This window comes from Daktulosphaira vitifoliae, unplaced genomic scaffold (assembly GCF_025091365.1).
Source record: "Daktulosphaira vitifoliae isolate Bord-2020 unplaced genomic scaffold, ASM2509136v1 Scaffold_4, whole genome shotgun sequence".
Lineage (NCBI taxonomy): Eukaryota > Metazoa > Arthropoda > Insecta > Hemiptera > Phylloxeridae > Daktulosphaira > Daktulosphaira vitifoliae.
In genome coordinates this window covers 33,244,776-33,257,607 of record NW_026099575.1, presented here as the reverse complement: position 1 = coordinate 33,257,607, position 12,832 = coordinate 33,244,776, and the positions used below count along the sequence as shown (strand labels likewise).

Below are 12,832 nucleotides of genomic sequence, written 5' to 3'. Positions count from 1 at the left end.
ATAAGTTAAAAATAAGTGTTCCCATTTAAGAAAATTATAAATAAGGGTTTTTATCCTTGAAGGGACGAAAAATATAACGGTTTGACTACATATTATTGTAGAGTTTTTTGAAATTGATATTTTTTCTCTGTAACAAAATTAAAAATTCTCAATATTTTCTGAGAAAATGAGTGTCTTATCAGATTTCGATCACCCTCTATAGTATAGGTATACTATTTAAATAGACATTTCCATAAGATTCCAATATTATATTGAAAACAATATGTTTTCATATAAAGAAACTAATGTTGATAAAATTTTAAGGGGCATAGAACTAATTTTTTTTTGACAATTATAAACTATATTTTGTAAGGTAAAAGTTACTTTTAACTTTTGAAATAAAAAAATATATTATATCTTTAAAAATTGTGTGTCATTGTCAAACAATCACTCATTTCTTTCACTTGAAAAGAACTTTTAAAGTAGGAAATCAAAGTGCACTTCTTCTATTTAAAATGAATATATTTGCAGTAAGTAGCTAATCTATAATAGAAAGAAAGTCAAGAATCACACTATGGCACTATGATCAAATACTACCACAAAAGAGTAATACTTGCACGTAATTGGTTACAATTTAGATTTAGAGAGATTAAAAATTACTGTTGTAATAAATCCTAAAAAAACATTTTTAAACTATTTATATAATATTTTACATACGAATAATGTTAAATAACATTATAATAATATTATGTTAGAGAAATTTTATCTAGGATTTTATTAAATAATTATTTTATAAAAATTATAGATACTTTGATATCATTATTTTAAATATTTACAACTACATGATACTCAAAACAAGTTATATTTTTATTTTCAGGTTTTTCAAATATGTCAAAATATGATTTACAAATAATTCAATTTGAAAAAAAAAACAAATCAAGGTAATTTTTTTTAAATATCGCTTATTGATAAGAATAAGAAGCTATTTTAAAACAGATAATTAAAAAAAAATAGTATATCGGAAAGACTCGGACTAATTTGGACGGGGAATAGTGAAGATAAGGGTTAGTTTAACAATTTATAGATGATATAATATATCATATATACTTTCAAAATATTTTTATATGGTTACTATTATAAAAAAACGCTCTATTGCGAATCTGTAGAAAGTATTTTATTTTTAAAAGAAATCATTATATTATTTCAATAGTATTATCGACTCATATTTCCTTAATTAAATCTTGTTTACAAGTTTTATGAATTAAAATTATAATATATTAATAAATATTTATTATAGTAATTACATTTTATAAGAAACAAATTTCTAATAATTTAAAATTGTAGTTTTTATGGAGAAATTACAACCTTCATTGCAAATTTGAATGGATTTACCAAAGAAAAAAAGAATTTTCATTATTCTAACCTTTGATAATTGAAGAATTTTTTTTAACAATTTTTATTGTAATGTCTTAAATTAGATATGGTTTGTAAATTTTTTATTCTAATGAAGCTGTGAAAGAAAGTAATAGATAAAAAATAATAATAAATAATAATAAAATAAACACAGCATAGTAAAATTAATACCTTTTATATTCGCATTGAATCTAAACATAATTTTTCCCAAAGGTTTTTATGGAAACTAATATAGCTAAATTAATAAAAATTTTTTGACATAATAATAAGTGTTGTTTATTCATAATGATCCCAAAATCAGAAAAGTGAAAAATTTCCAATTATACCAAAAACAATATAAAATATAATTATGTTATTGATTAAAAATTAATAATATACGAAAATATATTTCTATTAAATAAAAAAGGATAATTTCTAATTTAAGTAACCATTACAAATGTGAAGAAGTGCATTTGCAAATTAAATAACATAATCGGTGTCTTGGCTGCAGCTTTTAGATTTTAATTAATTTAATGTAAATTGGAACAATTATATTTCGTCTTAACGTTTAGAAACATAATGGTGTGGCTCATTTTACTTTATAATATGTTAATGAACTGAATTAATGAATTAACGTTATCAGAGAATTAAAAAATTGATTCTCACGCAAAATAATTATAATATTTAAATAAAATTAGAAATAATAATGTTTATAATCATTTTTTGGCTTGTCATAAAACACATTTTCTTTTAAAATTGTATTAATTGATAACTGTGAATTAAATTAAGCCTAGTTTTATAATCTACACAGAAAATAAAGAAAGTTTCTTTGATAAAATAAGTACTAAATCTTCGTGACAACGCTATAATCTGTATTCTTATCTCATAATAAAAAACAAGTTAAAATATTTCTAAATGAAAATCTGAAAAGTTTGTTTTTCATATTATAATTTAGTTAAGTTAATAAATTTGTTGTTTAGTTATTTTAAAGTACAATTTAAATTGTCCGTCATAGTAATAGTTAAGTTAGAAAAACTATTTTTTTTGTTTCGGTATTAAAAGGTTACAAAAGCTGATCTGACAAAAAACTCCCATTGTTTTGGTTCAGTAATAAAACTTTTCACATATAATATCACCCTAGAGAATATTGTAATCCATGTTCTTTAACGGTTTTTTTTTTTTTTTTTTTTTTTTTGTCGAAAGATTCGCTAGAAAAAAGCAAACAATATTTATTGTGTACTAGAACATTAATGTGTTTGGTATTAAAGTTTCTTTTTTAATCTTTAGTCGTAATCATGATTATTAGATAGAATTTAAAACGAAATAATTCTTATATATTATTCTCATTAAATTCAGTTTATTTAAAAATATACACATTTTTTTGAATTTACCTTAAAAGATGATAAGATACTAAAAAGGATTATTTAGTTTACTCTATATTACTGGACGATTCTATTAACGCTAGCTACTCGATTTATCTCTTAAAGTAATATTTTTTTGTGTTTTTTGTGTTTTTTGATTTTATTTTTTGTTAGTAACATATTTATTTCCATACATCTGTTATAAAATATTTCTTATGTTCATTTATCATGTCTTATAGGGGTGTCAATTTTTTAAATGGTAGCATATACAGGGTGATTTTTTTATCATAACCCACTCAATTACTTGCAGAATAATAATAATTTAAACATTTTTTTATTTCATTATCTTTAGTTATACATTATTCCTGAATTTTTAACTATGTAATACTTTTTAAGTTCATCCCTTATGCCTTGGAGGGGGGTCAACTTTGTTTTTTTAAATGGTAACACATATTTTTAATTTAATAAAATGTTTGAGTTTTTAATTTAATAGTAAATGGCATTTGAATTTTTAATATAACTTTATTAGCTTATTAGATATAAACATTTAAAGTTTCAAATTTTTGAATTAATATACATGGGATTGTAAATACAGGTAGCTAATTGGTTTTTTATAACATCGATATTAGCAGGTACACAGCATTGTTATTATCAATTGTAGTAAGGCACATTGTTATGAGTTTATAAATACACTAACTGACAAAACAGAAAGTATATCTATTGACAATCATAATTGATAATAAACAATCCGTGACTGAGACAGCAATGTCATAAAAATCCAATTAGCTACCTGTATTTACAATCCCATGTGTATTATACATGTATATTAACTCAAAATTTTGAAACTTTAAATGTTTATATCTAATAAGCTAATAAAGTTATATTAAAAATTCAAATGCCATTTACTATTAAATTAAAAACTCAAACATTTTATTAAATTAAAAATATGTGTTACCATTTAAAAAAACAAAGTTGACCCCCTTCCAAGGCATAAGGGATGAACTTAAAAAGTATTACATAGTTAAAAATTCAGGAATAATGTGTAACTAAAGATAATGAAATAAAAAAATGTTTAAATTATTATTATTCTGCAAGTAATTGAGTGGGTTATGATAAAAAAATCACCCTGTGTATATACGAGTATATATATATATAAAAGCTTATAAAAAAGAAAACGGTGTAATTAAGAAAATAACTGGTCGATATCAACATTAGGACCAGTATTTCAGAAGATATTAATATAATAGAGTAATGAGAAGAGTTGAGGAGTGGGTGCTGCTATTTTTGGACTAAACATTTATTAGTTTCACTCGTTTTCCTACCTAGGTATAAAAATGTTAATAGTTTCTGAAATACTGATCCGAAAGTTATACTTTTTTAATATAATATATTTATTATATTTGATCAAATATAATATAAACTTAACATTTAAAATCTTGAATACATTATTGATTTTATAATACGTTTTCTATATATAATTATATTTTATTGAAAGTTTATCCATTACAAAGTAATAATAAGTAATTCAAGTTAAAATGATTTATTATACAAGGATTCTATTAAATACTTATTAATTAAATTACATGGAAAGTAATGAAGCAAAATAAGCGTCTCCTCGATGTAACATATCTACATATGTTCATCATAGAAAAATTATTAGCGCAATAAAATCTTGTGCTGAAAATATTTATAAAAAAATAACAAATATAAATATGTTAAATTATATTATAATTTTTAAGGGGAAAAGACAATTAATACATTTTTGGAAAAGTTACAGTGAATATAGTATAATTTAAATTTAAATTTGACAGTTTTAAGTTACAATGTTACATCATTTTATGTATTCTTTTACTACTACTAATACCAAAAAAGTATTGTGTATTATTTTACATGATAGCTAACTTTTTTTTATCAAATGCGTCCGAATTAAATCTTATCTTTTGAATTATTATGCCGTAATATTCTATGAAATAATATTAATACGATATATATGCAATATGAATTATTACATTATTGTCATAATGAAATGATCATTTTATTACATCAATGTAGCTGGTGGTCTACATTTATTACAGAAATTAACATAATTTTAGTTCATCAAACTACTCATAATCAGAAAGTTTATATCATATTTACCCTATTAATTCCACTAAAAGCTTTTGGGAGTTCACGAAAACTTAAAAACAACGATTAACTCAATGTCTTATGCAAATAATATATATATATATATATATATATATGTGTGTGTGTGTGTGTATACATATAGATAGATAGATAGATGTGTTCACACATCTAAGTATTGCATAGAAAAATTATTCCAAAATTGTATACTTTTATGTAAATGAAATAATTAATTTATCATGTACAAATATTTTGATGTCAAGACGATGTTCAATTAAATAATAAACATCTGAAAATCAAAAGCATCGAAAATGAATCTGAGAAAAATGAAATACATTAATATAAAAATTATTTATAAAAATTAAAATCAAAATTCAATTAACATCTTTATTTTTATATAATGTAATAAACGTCGAAGAGAGTTAATGAAATTATTAATAATAGTGATAGAATTATCACCATCAAATAAAAATAGCACACAATAAAAGAATATTTATTTTGAAATAAAACTGTTATTATTATGTTATTCAGCAATGATGTTAAAATAAATATTTATCTTGCCCTTTAAAAATAAAATGTTTGTATACTAAGTAAAATTTAATCAAGTGAAAAACTTAAAACTAACAACCGATAATTTCATTAAAAAAAAAATGTCGTGTGTTAATTGAAAAATAATTTATCTAAGTAAATTTATAAATAATTTTTATTCATATCAAAAAATAAGCAAAGATTTCAAGTATTTTATTTGATTGACAAATTTTATCTAACTATTTGTAATTATTATTTTTATTATTGATTAGACAGTTAAAAATTGGAACTATTCTGCTAGTTTTTTTTTTTATTTATCAGAAAATTTATTTACAATCTATACAATAAATACATTAAGCAAATTTGATGACAGCTATTATATACATGGTAATGAAATTAACGTTTATGGGAAGACACTCAGCGGTGTCACCCAGCTAGATTCTGCTAGTTATAGTGCTATTCTAGAAATTTTATAATCGTAGTCTTTTAAAAAAAATCTTATTACAAGTTTGCAAGATGAAGTAACTAAAAATAAAAACTTAGTACATTTAAAAATTCTTTATAGAAACGCAAAAAAAAAAAAAATAATAAAATAAAATTGTAATAAAAAATGTAATAATTTTATGAAAAAATAGTTTACTCTTTAAAATTAGAGAGAGAATGTTTTGAAAAGAAAAAGAATTTATGTATGAGAAAACACAATACTGTGTTAGTTGGTGCTGTCGTAAATTGAAGTCCAATTTACCACGTGGAAAATATTTTTCGATTGCTATGACAAATGGCATCCGTATACAAGGTAAACATGATGACATTTTGTTGATAATTGTCTAGTGGTGCCTTTGAGTAAATGTACTACAAAATGATATTGTTAGTATGAAATAAACCGAAATACTTCCAGCGGTCCTATTATGATGTGAAACTTTTTGGAGACTGTGGAAAATAAATGAAAGCGTTTACTCATAATAGTATTTCATGTGGAACTAATTAGGTGACATGTGTGTTGGTGTGCGCTTAGTGTCTCTGCAGTCCGTTTAATCGACATGGATTAATACCCCTCGATTACATATGAATAAACGTCCTACCGAACATGTTGTCTCCGGTGGCTAGGCAATAATAAATTATTACTACTTCACGCTCCGTGGACCTCAAGTTATGCGCTTAAAACACTATCAATTCTGAAGACATTCGATTAATTCGGCTAGACCGCACTTTTAGGTCATGGCAGTGAATAGCTCTGAACATAGCCGCAGTACATTAAGAACACTATAAACCACAGACGCCCATATCGTAAGTACGCGACAAACGTTTGGTGAAAAACCCATAACGTTGTATGTGTCCATTGTGTCTACTTATAGCGAGCAATTACTCGAAAACCTATAATGTTTAAAGCTATTCATACAATTGCATTTCAATCAAAACACCCTCCCAGCATTTTTACCCTAAATTTTACCGAAAAACTGTACTGTCTAAGTCACGCGAGACATCCACAGGCTATGCTTACGATAAGTACACACATAAACATAGTATTCACAATAATGCATAAGCCCTAAACTTATTCAAGTTTTGCTGTGGATTGCTGTCTCTATGTTCACACTCTACCTCTTCAATTTTTTTCGGAATTAAAATCTGATACCAATAGAATAAATCTGTATTTAAGTATTTAATTGTGTCCACTGTCATAAGATGCTTATTTGAAACAAAATTAAAATAACCTATTATTTACCAAAAATTAAATAATTTTCAACTTAAGAGACAACAATTACTCATAGAATATAAGTAGTCAGAATGCCTTTCTTTTAAAAAATTATATTTGGTTTAATAACATCGGTGTAGGATCATAGGAACGTATACAGGGTGATTTTTTTATCATAACCCACTCAATTACTTGCAGAATAATAATAATTTAAACATTTTTTTATTTCATTATCTTTAGTTATACATTATTCCTGAATTTTTAACTATGTAATACTTTTTAAGTTCATCCCTTATGCCTTGGAAGGGGGTCAACTTTGTTTTTTTAAATGGTAACACATATTTTTAATTTAATAAAATGTTTGAGTTTTTTATTTAATAGTAAATGGCATTTGAATTTTTAATATAACTTTATTAGCTTATTAGATATAAACATTTAAAGTTTCAAAATTTTGAGTTAATATACATGTATAATACACATGGGATTGTAAATACAGGTAGCTAATTGGATTTTTATGACATTGCTGTCTCAGTCACGGATTGTTTATTATCAATTATGATTATCAATAGATATACTTTCTGTATTGTCAGTTAGTGTATTTATAAACTCATAACAATGTGCCTTACTACAATTGATAATAACAATGCTGTGTACCTGCTAATATCGATGTTATAAAAAACCAATTAGCTACCTGTATTTGTAATCCCTTGTGTATTATACCTGTATATTAATTCAAAAATTTGAAACTTTAAATGATTATATCTAATAAACGAATTAAGTTATATTAAAAATTCAAATGCCATTTACTATTAAATTAAAAACTCAAACATTTTATTAAATTAAAAATATGTGTTACCATTTAAAAAAACAAAGTTGACCCCCCTCCAAGGCATAAGGGATGAACTTAAAAAGTATTACATAGTTAAAAATTCAAGAATAATGTGTAACTAAAGATAATAATAAAAAAATGTTTAAATTATTATTATTCTGCAAGTAATTGAATGGGTATGATAAAAAAATCACCCTGTATACCAAAAATAATTTTTTTTTAGAGGTACTTTAACTAAATCGATAACTAACTCCAATTGTTATATAATTTTAACAATCAATTATACTAAAAAATACTAAATAATTTAGTTAACAAATAATAATTTTTTGATTAATGTTCCTCCGATCTTACATTATGAGATTATTTAGATGTTCCGGTTCTNTTTTAAATTATTATTATTCTGCAAGTAATTGAATGGGTATGATAAAAAAATCACCCTGTATACCAAAAATAATTTTTTTTTAGAGGTACTTTAACTAAATCGATAACTAATTATTAATTTTGGCTTTAATTCTCTACAACTTCTAAAAATTGATATTTCGGATAGATTTTTACTTTGGCGGACAATATAGTTAAACAATCGTGAGATGATTTTTTTTTAATATTAATGTACATTTCATTAAGTTTCATTTGATATAGGTTAAAAGTCATCAGACTTGCCGGAAGCACATCTGATAATATTTCCAAAAATTGAGTTGAAAACAATTTTTTTTGTATGAGTGGGTGGGTTGTTTCAACTTTTTTATACTTAGGTTTTTAATTCAATTTTTATAAAAAGAATATTAAAATAAATGTTGTTTACTCAAGTATTGTCACGTTTTCACTCTATCATGCTACAAATCATACAAAAAAGCTATTTAGAAATGACACTTTTCCATCAGTACTACTAGATTCGAATAAGTATAATTACTCAAAATACGATTAGATGCACCTTATTGACTTACTAATATATGTTTTATATACCAGTTACATGCATTTTGCTAATTATTTATAAAAACAAAAATTCTTTAACAGTTTATTTTATTTGCAGTAATTGTAAAAAGTACTATAAACATTCATAAATTACAAAAATTGAATAATGATTATAATAATAGTTTAAAAATAATGAAATTACTATATGATTCAAAGTATTGATTAAATGTTCCGTCCAAAAATAATATTTAAATTTAATTTTACGAGTGCAGGTTGGTACGTTAAATAAATATTTAATAAGCATTTGATTTAACTATAAACTTTACATTTTTATTACAATAAATAACAATTTCACAGAAATATAAAATTTAGAAAAAATTCATTGACGATTCAAAAAAAGACTTCGTGGTGAGCCGAATTAGTCTCGACTTCATTAACTATTGGACTGCCGATTGACTTGCCTCGTTTGGTAACTGTTATAGTTCTATTAAATGCAAAAGGGCTGAGCAAGTATAGAATGTTCTTGAACTATGCTTGCTCGATAAATAATTTATACCATGTTAAAACAGGCTTCCGATTACACAGTATACATGGATACAGTAACTACAATACAAACTATGCTTGAAAATTTAATTTGCAATTTATGATAAAAACGATGTCTGAATCATTAAAAATACTTTCAGGTGTATCTTTTATGCATATATGTATATAAATATTATATACTGTACATATATTTTTTGTATTTATAAATAACTCATAGTAGAGATGATTCTTAGAGTGAAGTTACTAGTCCCAAGTTGGAGCTGTACTAACGTTTTAGCTTGTTTTGCATTTGTTCTCAGTATTTTTGTTGTTGTTATCGTTTTTCATCATATAATTTTTTTTTTTTTTATTGTTGTTGTTATTCATGAAAAATTATTGTTTCTACCAAAGTGGAAAAACGTATACAACGCCGCCTACAAATTTTGGACAAAGTGCTTTTTGATATTTACTTCTCACATAGACCGGACATTACGCTAGAATGCCTGGAATTGTATACCATCGACACGGTCAATTTGAACTGCCAGACATACGAGTTATTGTTTAGATACCGTTGTTGTTGACGTCATATTTGTAGTCATACTCAAAGTGTTGTATTGTAACGTGTTAATGTGTAAATGGAAGATAAATTTAACGAATAAATAAATAGGCCGACGTTCTCAATTATGATATCAAGAAAATGTTAGGATTGCTGCTGCAAAGTAATAACACAAAAAAATAGAGTGAAGGCTTAAAATTTGCATTGGACGCCTTTATAGAATTAAAAGAAAAAATAATAATATTGAAATTTTAGAAAGCCGAAGCTATCCAAAATTAGAAAATTAAGTAAACATAATGAAAAAAGAATCGATTTTGCGAGGGGAAAGTTTACACTTTCTTTTTCCGAAATTTTTTTCTTTTTTTTTTAACACACTTCAGTTATAACTGTGTAAGTATTGTAATTGCTTAGTAATGAAATAAATTTAGGTTTGAAGATTATATGAATAAATTTCAGCTTGAAGTATTAGTTTATCCTTAAACGAGCACCATTCCCTAGTGTTCTATATTTTTTAACCACCTGGCATATGCCATAATTATCAATTAAGTTGTTCTATTGCTTTACTTCATTGAAAATCATCTCAGAAATAATCTATTTGTATATCGTTTTACGTTTAAACATTTTTACAATTATTGTTCAAAAGATATTTGAAATCATTATGATTGCACAATCGTGTTTTATGAGTCTTTAAATTCTCTGTTAAAAATGGCTTAATAAAACTTTCTGAACTTAAATAAAACTTAAATTACATATATAAGTTAATAAATTCAAAATTTTCGATATTTTTATGGGTATAATATTATTTTATAAATTATTGTAAATAAAAAATAAGGAAATATTATGTTTATTACTAATTCTTAAACTATTACTTTTTCTATAAACAGCAAAAGTTAAATTTTTCATAGTAAATGACACTTATCTTTAGAAATTAAACATATTTATGGTAAATAATGAATATCCTGTAACAATAATGTAAAATCATGCTGGTATCGAAAAATATTATACTCATTCACTATTGCTGAGGTATTATCCAAATTAAAAAAATCACTACTTTATATTTGTATAATATATTACTTAGAACAATATACGAGTATTACAAATGAAAATATAAAGTTCTTAATAAATTATAATTGACCTAATTAGACTATTTTATGCAATAAAAGATTAATACTCTATGTTCTATGTAAAAGTTTTTATTTTGAAAAGAACATAATATTTAAATATTTTTAATATAGTTTAAATAGTATTAATGTAATTTGTTAAATTAATTATTTTGTTGAGCTTGTAATGAAACTTGAAAATCTTCGTTCTGCTAGCATTGATTATATTATTATTTACTTCATTGAATTTAAGTAAAGTGTCTGATTTAATATATTAAAGGCTTGAAGCCTGTTACTAAAGTTTATCTTAAAAGTTCAATATTTAATGTATGCTATGAGCTTTGAAATTTTTTTCACGGACTTGATAAATATTTAATTGAGAATCGTGCTAGCATTATAAGTTATCTTAAAACTTTAGTTTCGATTGAAATTAAACATTTGAATACCAGGAGTTGATGAGAACTATCGATAGGTAACATTATTGTTTGGCATACCTAAACAAATAATGTCACATGAAAATCGCTTGTGTGACAGCAGACACTTTTTCAAAACACCTGATCAATTCGAGACTTGAGGTCGGCCACCCTTATCCTAAACTGCCTCTTGACACGACCTCACCATTGTATTTATGCACACATCAGACGTCCTCGTAATGCATTCAATAACATACCTCCATCTCTTTTTTGGTCTTCCTCAAACTCTTCTTTTTTCAACATAAATTTCCATAACTGTTCGTATAGATTTCTATTCCTCTCGCTCATATTTTACTTTGACTAGTTATTAATGTAAATATTGGGAGTATTGTGTAGTCTTAACCTTCTTAAAAATAAATGTAAGGTCTAAAAGATGAGATAATAAAATTTCCGTGTAGAATATGTAATTAAATGGACGAATTGAAAATATTTAATTTGTTCAGTGAAACGTATAGATTTTATCAAACACTTCTCACGAAAACCCAAGTAATTAAAATTTAACAAGATATTGAGTGTTTTCGGATTCGAAACCAACAAAAAATATAGGTGAAATATATCCTTAAGAAGTATAATTATATTTTTCAAACTTAATGACGGTATGTTTATCTTAGTCCACGGAAGATGTACACTAGAATAATATCTGTTAGGACGGAATACAAACGTATAATTTATCTCTTCGGAACTCGTTAATCGCTTGCAACGCGTTAAGACTCGATATTATATTATTTTTGTTTTGATAAATTTACACAATGCACGAAATAATATTTTTATGTAGCTAGTTTTCGTGAACATTTTGATGAATTCGTATAATTCTTTATATAAATGTCTCAAATGGTTTTTTGAAGTAAAACGATATACAATTTAACGACAATGTCTTTGATGACGATAAAAATGGGCTCGATGTAAAATTTGATCAATATTTCGAACAATAGAAACGGTTTTTATAATAGCATTAAGTAGTGTTTGTTACGGCAGAATAATGGCTACATGGGTTATCGATGTTTCGTGTTCAACAACAGGGTCTTAGTTCCGTCGGATGGCTCATTGACATTTTATTGACCCCCTCGTCCGGTTTCGCACTGGATTCGTTTTTAATGGCAAGTGAAAACTGTGGATATCGAGGAATAGTGTTATGTGCGCCCTAAAAGAAAGGTAAAGCAAATAATGTTTAAAATGAATCCATTATACTAGCTAGAAACAATGTAATGGAAATAACAACCGATCACGTCCTCGCCGTGTACCCAATGGCCGCGTGCATAACTATTTTATGTGCACACCATTTATCAAAAATGTTTATCATCAAAACGTGATACGACCAAACACAACTATTTAATCGACCATTTTTGTTGTAGTCATGACCTATGGA

The 12,832-nt window shown here is 24.9% G+C and overlaps 1 protein-coding gene across 1 annotated transcript in view; it reads left to right on the top strand.

Annotated features, from left to right (window-relative positions):
- LOC126904503 (5-hydroxytryptamine receptor-like) overlaps positions 1–12,832 on the top strand; it is a 123,464-nt gene that overhangs the window by 20,583 nt on the left and 90,049 nt on the right. The window contains exon 2 of the mRNA XM_050683588.1: positions 857–920. The gene's annotated coding sequence lies outside the window, so the exon portion shown is untranslated. The remainder of the gene's footprint in view (positions 1–856; positions 921–12,832) is intronic.